Genomic DNA, 8,571 nt, shown 5'->3' with positions numbered 1-8,571 from the left:
TATTCCCATAGGGTATAATGGAGAATTGATCCACAGGTATCTGGGGCTCAGTTTTTTGAAGTAGAGGCACCAAATTTGCAGCATAACATCCGATGCCTCTCCTCAAAACACTGTCCAAGTTTCAAAAAGATTGGACCTGGGAGTCTAATTCTGTGAGTCCCCCAAAAGGTGCCCCTATCCTTCATTATTTCCAGTGGAGGGAAAGGCATTTCAAAGGTGTGCAGTTCTTTTAAAATGTGATGGCCAGAACTCCCTTCAGAATTCAATCATGCTTGTCACAACCTGGCTCCTGGCTCCACCCCCAAAGACCCCTGGCTCCACCCCCAAAGTTTCCAGATATTTCTTGAATTGGACCTGGCAACCCTAATGTACAGTACTTTGGTGCAAGACCCCACAGCTGACTCCACTCTAGAGCTTAACCCTACTCAAGCATTATCAAAGAAATATTGTATTTAATATTCAGGGGAGGGACGGTGGCTCAGTGGTAGAGCATTTGCTTGGTAAGCAGAAGGTCCCAGGTTCAATCCCCAACAACTAAAAAGGGTCCAGGCAAGTAGGTGTAAAAAACCTCAGCTTGAGACCCTGGAGAGCTGCTGCCAGTGAATAGACAGTACGGAGGTCAATTTCCCATTCACCCTACACCGCTCTGATGTTCCTCTTTTCAGCACGGAGTCCTTCTGATTTCGCACTATCTGCCCTGGGGCTTCATCTTGCATCACCATTTTTGCACGGTGAACAGAAACCACTAAAAACCAGTTTCTTGTTGCCACACAAAAATACCGATGCAAGATGAAGCCCCGGAGCAGATAGTGGGAAATTGGAAGGATGCCGAGCTGAAAAGAGGAACGTCAGAGCGGCATAGGGTAAGTGGGAAATCGGTCTGACTTGGATGGACCAAAGGTCTGATTCAGTATACGGCAGCTTCATATATGTTCATATATTTGAGCCCTCAGTTCTGGAATCACCCACCCTTAGGAGATGAACAGATTGACTCATATGCAACAGAACTGAAGAGGAAGGCAAAGACCTGTGAATGTTCAGATCACGAGGAAATAATTAGAGACAAAATTGTCTTCAGTGCCACTGATAAAGGACTCAAGGAATGACTTACTCAGGGAGCCTGATCTCAGCCTGCAAAAGACAGTCGCCATCTGCAGAACCTTACAAACTGTCAAAATGCAAACAGAAACAATGTCCAAACCAGGCCCCGAGAAACCTGTTCCAGCTGTGCTGAAGAAAAGAGTTCAGAGGAATTCTGAAGAATGCCAGCCACTTCAGCTAGAAGGGAAACCAAAAGCTCATGCTGGAAAGATGCATATGCATTGTGGCAAATCCCACCGACTGTGGGCTTGCCCATCGTTTCAGATGAAATGCTACAGATGTGGGGAAATGCATCACTTCTCTTTGATATGCAGAGCGCCCAGCAGAGAGGGATGGAAAGAACACGAATGCTAATGAGTTATGCTTATGAGCTCTGCCACCTATTTTTCTACAAAACGACCCCTGACACCAACCATACCAGTACTTGTTAGGGAGGTCTGTGCGCAGCACTGTCTAGTATGTGGAATAGCCCTGCTAGACAGCAAACCACCCACAACTAAGGAAAGGCTTATTGCGTGGTATCCCCCTGTCTTTAAAGGTTTAAGAGAATTCAGGAATACACATTGTATTCAGCAGTTACCCCTGTCATTCACAGGTGCAGAAACATATTAGTCTTCACCATCATGGATAAGCTCAAAAACATGCTGATAAAGATGGAGTTGTGGTCAAAGTAAATATCTCTACATCTTGGGTCAACAGCTTATCATTACTAAGAAACAGAATGACAACCTCCGAGTGTGTCTTGATCCCAGGGACCTTAATAAAGCCATTTTGAACAGCACCACTTCATCTCCACACACCACAGATGTCCAAAGTCAATTGGCTGGAAAAAATATTCGCCATTCTAGATGAGAATGGTGGGTATTGGCAAGTAAGAGTGCCAGTTTTGTGTAGTGGGTAAGACTGGTGTACTCTAATCTAGAGACCAGGTTTAATTCCTCACTCCTCCACATGAAGCCAACTGGGTGACCTTGGATCAGTTACAGTTCTCTCAAGAGCAGTTCTCTCAGAGCTCTCTCAGCTCCACCTTCCTCACAAGGTGTCTGTTGTGGGGAGAGGAAGGGAAGGAGATTGTAAGCTGCTCTGAGACTCTAAGTGAATGCTGGGATATAAATCCAACTTTTAAAAAAAGTTAGATGCTGCCTCAGCTGAATTGCACATTTTTTACACACCCAGGAGAAGATACAAATGCCTCCATCTTCCTTTTGGCATCAAATCCACCAGTGAAGCCTTCCGGGAGAAGTACAACAAAGCATTTAGTGATGTCAGTGGTGTCCATATGACATGGTTATCATAGCAGCATCAGTGCAAGCAGAGCATGATCAAACAGTGCAGGCTGTGATGGAAAGTGTCCAGTCTGAGAACATCAAGTTCAATCCAGACAAGATACAGTTCATGGTAAGTGAGGCCAGATACATGGGCCACATACTTTCAGCAGAAGGTCTTAAACCAGATGACAGTAAAGTTCAAGCTATAACCAGCATGACTACTCCATAAAACAAAAAAGCCCTGCAGAGATTTATGGGGATAGTCCGATTCCTTGTTCAGTATATACCAAATGGAGCATCCTTGATAGCCCCATTCAGGCATCTGCTCTGAGGGAATGTCATCTGGCAGTGGTCCTGGGAACAAGACAAGGCACTGCAAGACCTAAAAGTGGCACTGCGCACAGCACCTGTACTCAAATTTTATGACCCTACCAAGCCATTAGCCATCCAAGCAGATGCCTCCAAAGATGGTTTAGGCGCCTGTCTACTACAGAATGCGTGACCTGTGTCATATGCCTCAAGAGCTTTGATTGCAGCAGAGCAAAACTTTTAGCCATAGTATTTGCCCCTAAAAATTCCATTGGTACCCCTATGAAGTGCAAGTAATGATACAGACAGACCACAAGCCACTGGAAGCAGTATTTGCCAAACTTCTCAGACGGGCACCTGCATTCCTGCAGTGCGTGCTGCACCTATTGCAGAAATATGACCCAACTCTCTTCCATGTTCCTGGCAAGGAAATGCTTATTGTAGATGCATTGTCCAGAGCAGCACTACCAAACATCTCAGTCCCAGAGGGCGCTGACATAGAAGAGAAAGTAGCATATGGGGTGGACCCTGTAACCACAATTGACATGGATCTTGTGATAACTTGAAACACAGCATTTATGCCAATAAAGGGATGAAATTGAAATTTAATTGAAACACAGCACAAGTCAGATCTGCTACAGGCTGTGTTTAAATTTACACAAGCAGGCTGACCACGAGAGAAAGTAGAGAAAGAAGTACTTTTCTCCCTTTCTCACAATACAAGAACTCGTGGGAATTCAATGAAATTGCTGAGCAGTCAGGTTAAAACGGATAAAAGGAAGTACAGTACTTCTTCACCCAGAGGGTGATTAACATGTGGAATTCACTGTTACAGGAGGTGGTGGTGGTTACAAGCATAGCCAGCTTCAAGAGGGGATTGGATAAGAATATGGAGCAGAGGTCCATCAGTGGCTATTAGCCACAGCATATATATATATATGTGTGTGTGTGTGTGAGAGAGAGTGTGTGTGTATATATATGTATACACACACATATATTGGCCAGTGTGTGACACAGAGTGTTGGACTGGATGGGCCATTGGCCTGATCCAACATGGCTTCTCTTATGTTCTTATGTTAACGGAAGACACAAGTAGACTCTTGTCTGGGGTCTTATTGGCCCATGAAAGATGTTATTTTCCAGCAAAATGGTTCCATGACGACAGGTAAGATCATGCATGGAATTCTAGCAGGAGCTCCTTTGCATATTAGGCCACACACCCCTGATGTAGCCAATCCTCCAAGGACTTACAAAAAAGAGCCTTTGTAAGATCTTGGAGGATTGGCTACATCAGGAGTGTGTGGCCTAATAAGGAGCTCCTGTTAGAATTCCACCCCTGGGTAAGATCATCATACCCACCAACATGAGAACAGAAATACTTAGTTCTCCTTGCAGATCACACCAAGACATCCAGAGGATGCAGGCAAGAGTAACGCAGCATTACAGGCAAGAGTAACGCAGCTATGGACCAGCACATAGAGCAAATGATTGAAAGAAGCATGGTATGTCAGAGGCAGGGATAAAGTAGTCCAAATAATCTGAAGAAACTACTACTGCCACATGAAATCCCAGACCTTCCATGGAATAAGATGGCAGCAGATATCTTTGACTTTGGCCAGCACTCATATCTGCTCTCAGTGGACTTCTACTCAAAGTTTCCAGATGTTCTGCATATTCCAGTTAAATCAGCACATACTGTTATTGCCAAAATGAAAGCTGTGTGGGCCAGGTGTGGCATCCCACGGGAAGCGGTGAGTGATCATGTCTCATTTGTCGGCAGGGAAATCTCACATTTTGCCACATGCTGGGGAATAAAATTCACTCCCAGCAGCCCAAGCTACCCTCAGTCGAATGGAATGGCTGAATGCATGATTCAGACAATCAAATTACTGTTTCGTAAAACAGCATCAGGCAAAGAGGCTTATCTAGCACCGCTGGAGCTAAGAAACACACCTGTGTGACTGGCCTAAAATTCTCCCCAGAACAGTTGCTGATGGGCCACATGCTGAGGATTCATACAGCTCTTTGGCCCACAGTTTCCCACAGGGTAGGGGCCTGGCTTCAGCAGTTATGAGAGAAAGAGTAGTGTGAAGAAAACTGAAAAACAAGACTGCAGTTTTATACCCCACCCTTCTCTCTGAACAGAGACTCAGAGTGGCTTACAATCTCCTATATCGTCTCCCCCCACAACAGACATCCTGTGAGGTGGGTGGGGCTGAGAGAGCTCTCCTCAGAAGCTGCCCTTTCAAGGACAACTCCTATGAGAGCTATGGCTGACCCAAGGCCATCCCAGCAGCTGCAATTGCAGGAATGGGGAATCAAACCGAGTTCTCCCAGATAAGAGTCCATGCACTTAACCATCACACCAAACTGGACATATTACTGAAGAAACAGAAATTGAAGGAGCAAGCCTTGAATTCAGCAGGAGCTCACAGGAGCACAGCTCCTGAGCCTTTCTGATGGCCCCCCTTCTACTCCCCATCTACCTACCTTGTCCATTGTCCAGATGCAGCTGCATAACAATCCCTGGATTAAGAGAACAGGCCGCCAGCCAGCCACCAGAAGCTTTGCCACACCCCCAGCAGCCCTCATTAATATTAGGGAATTCTGTTTAAAATTCTATTTCTTTATCTCAAACAGTGCGATGGATCACTGGATCAAATAATCATTGAGAGGCATTTAACATGAAAAAGCAAAAAGCAAAAACATATTTATTTCTACAGGGAAAGGGTACTGGGAGATAAAACAAACTACATGCTAACACATTGAGAACCACATGCTTAATGGAAGATCACTTCCTCCTTGACCTCTCTACCTGAACAAAGGAAGTCACCTGACTAACTGACCAAACAGACAAAACAGATTTTCCCCGCTTCTAGACCTTGATGGACAGCTGTGACGGAAAGCAATGGGTTAAGCATAAGCTGAAGACGCACAGGGCTGCGTCAGGTGACCTGAGGGTGGGGGCAAAGTGCTCTGAGCTCTCAGTTAAAATGGTACAAGTTCAACAGAAAGAAGTAGAAACAAACCCCTCACTTCCAGAGAACACACCACCAGAAAGACCCACTAGTGTTCTGAAAGTGTGGAAGGTACAGGAAAGCTTGGATGAGGAATATACTGAGACTGTGACAGTAAATGACAAGGAAGTCCAGGCTTATAGGGACACAGGGGCGCATGTTACCCTAATACAGCCAGAATTAGTAAAAAGTCATCAGTATTTGCCTGGGAAAACTTACACCATAAAAGGCATTAAAGGACCTACATTTGAAGTGGCCCTGGCAGAAGTTCCTATCAAGTATAGAGAGTTCCAAGGTGATTGGATTGTGGGAGTCCTGAGTGACATAGGAACATCGCTTTTATTGGGCAATGATTTGGCTTCTGAATTAAAGAGACAGCAAGCTAATCCTGTAAACATTGTTACCAGAAGCAGGCCAGAAGCAGCTCCTGAGGTGTGTGTACAGCAACCAGCAGAAGAAGAGGAAACAATGTTGCAGACCATCCCTGCTGCAGAATTCCTCAGAGAGCAGCAACAAGATGACAGCCTGAAGGAACTATGGCAGAGAACTGGGGTGAGTGATAATGAGATCACAATTGAACACCCATGCCAATTTAAAGTGATAGACCAGAAACTATACCGGGTGGCCTTAAAAACGTGAACTATGTAGTGAATTTAAGTGAAGATGGTGAACAATGTAAAGTGTTCCATGTAAATATGTTAAAACCTTATTTTGACAGGGGTAATTTGGTTTTAATTGCAAAGAAGGGAGAGTGTGAGGGAACTGAATTGTCGGGTTGGGGGAAATATCCCAGGAAGAGACCCTTAAGGAGGTTCAGTTCGCCCCTTCTCTTAATGGAGAACAAAGAGGCCAATTACAAACGATAGTGGGAAGGTACAAAACAATTTTTTCAGATGTACCAGGGAAGACAAACATAGCGTGTCACAAAATTGACACAGGGGATTCGAGGCCTGTAGCACTCCAACCATATAGAGTGACCGGCCCGAATGCCAAGTATGTACAGCAGGAGGTAGAAGAAATGTTGAAATTAGGTTTGATTGTACCATCAGAAAGTCCGTGGGCCTCACCTGTAGTCCTAGTACCCAAACCGGACAAAACCATGAGGTTTTGTGTGGACTACAGAAGACTGAATAAGATCACAGTACCGGATGTGTATCCAATGCCTCGCATAGACGAGTTGGTCGAGACAATTGGAGCTGCCAATTTTATTACCACCTTAGATTTGACAAAAGGTTTTTGGCAGGTAGCTATGGATCCAAAAGATCAGCAGAAAACAGCGTTGGTAACCAAAGAGGGACTCTTTGAGTTCACTGTGTTACCATTTGGGTTAAGGAATGCTCCCTCCACATTCCAGAGAGTAATTGATAAGATGCTAGTAGGACTGAAAGAATTTGCGCTTGCATATATTGACGATATTGCTATTTTCAGTGCTACATGGAAGGAACATTTGCAGCATGTGGCCATTGTGTTACAGCGAGTGAAAGATGCGGGTCTCACCATCAAGGCATCTAAGTGAACTAGCCATGGCCGAGGTTAAGTATTTAGGGCATGTGCTAGGAGGAGGTAAGATCAAAGCAGATTGGGGAAAGGTGCAAGCCATACATGAGTGGCCTAGACCCCAAACCAAGAAACAAATTCGAGCGTTTTGGGGCGTAGTAGGATACTACAGGAGGTTCATACCTGAGTTTAGCACGATAGCAGCACCGCTATGTGAGTGCACGAAGAAGAAGAACCCTGATCCAGTAAACTGGAATGCAGAGTGTCAAAAAGCGTATGAACATCTGAAAGTGGTTCTGACCACTGAACCAGTGTTGAAAACTCCAGAGTTTTCAAAGGAGTTTACCCTCTTTACTGATGCATCTAATGTTGGGGTAGGTGCAACTTTAAGTCAGCAAGGAGAGGAAGGACTGTATCATCCAGTTCTGTATTTGAGTAGAAAGTTATTGGACCGAGAGCAACACCTCTCAGTAATTGAGAAAGAGTGTTTAGCGATTGTGTGGGCAATAGGTAAATTGAAACCATACCTATGGGGAAGGAAGTTTACACTGTGTACAGATCATTCTCCCCTGAAATGGTTGAACCAAGTTAAAGATACGAACAGCAAACTGATAAGATGGAGTTTACAGCTCCAAGATTACAACTTTGACATTCAGCATATCCCTGGGAAGCAAAATGTGATAGCAGATGCACTATCAAGAAGAATGTAAAATTTTAAAAGTCTGTTTGTATAGTAATGTTAAAGAGTATTAGACTGTATAACTGAGGAAGAATGTATATAATTTTGAAGTTGGTGTTATGACAAAAGTGTTATAACGTAGTGTAACCCAAGCAAGTGTGCCCATGTCCCATTGCTCAGCAAAAGGCTGAGACCTTTCGCCTTGCGCAATGTCTCAAAAGGGGGAGGGACATGTGACGGAAAGCAATGGGTTAAGCATAAGCTGAAGACGCACAGGGCTGCGTCAGGTGACCTGAGGGTGGGGGCAAAGTGCTCTGAGCTCTCAGGGAGGGAAAAAAAGTTAGTTTAGTGAGAGAAACTGCTGAGGCAGGAGTTCAGTCAGTTGGAGTCTGACAGAGTGGAGGCCTGTCAGAGAAGTCTGTCAGTGGGGACCTGACAGAGACTGAGCGGGTCAGTTAGTGCCGGCCAGAAGGGCTAAGAGGGCAGTTGATCCTGTGAAGAAGCTGGAGACGGAGACGGGGAAGTCTTCCAGAGACTGCCAGCTGGACAAAACCAGCCAAGAGGGCTGTGTGTGTGTGAGTCAGTTAAGACCAGAATGGTCACAGACACCGGGAAACTACTCTAAAGATCTAGTGAGGAGGCTGAGGGAGTGGATGTGGGTCTGAGACACCAAGAAGGGCTGAGAGGAGAGACTCCAGTC

The sequence above is a fragment of the Heteronotia binoei genome, chromosome 10 (assembly GCF_032191835.1).
Source record: "Heteronotia binoei isolate CCM8104 ecotype False Entrance Well chromosome 10, APGP_CSIRO_Hbin_v1, whole genome shotgun sequence".
Taxonomy (NCBI): domain Eukaryota; kingdom Metazoa; phylum Chordata; class Lepidosauria; order Squamata; family Gekkonidae; genus Heteronotia; species Heteronotia binoei.
This window is presented reverse-complemented; position numbering follows the sequence as displayed.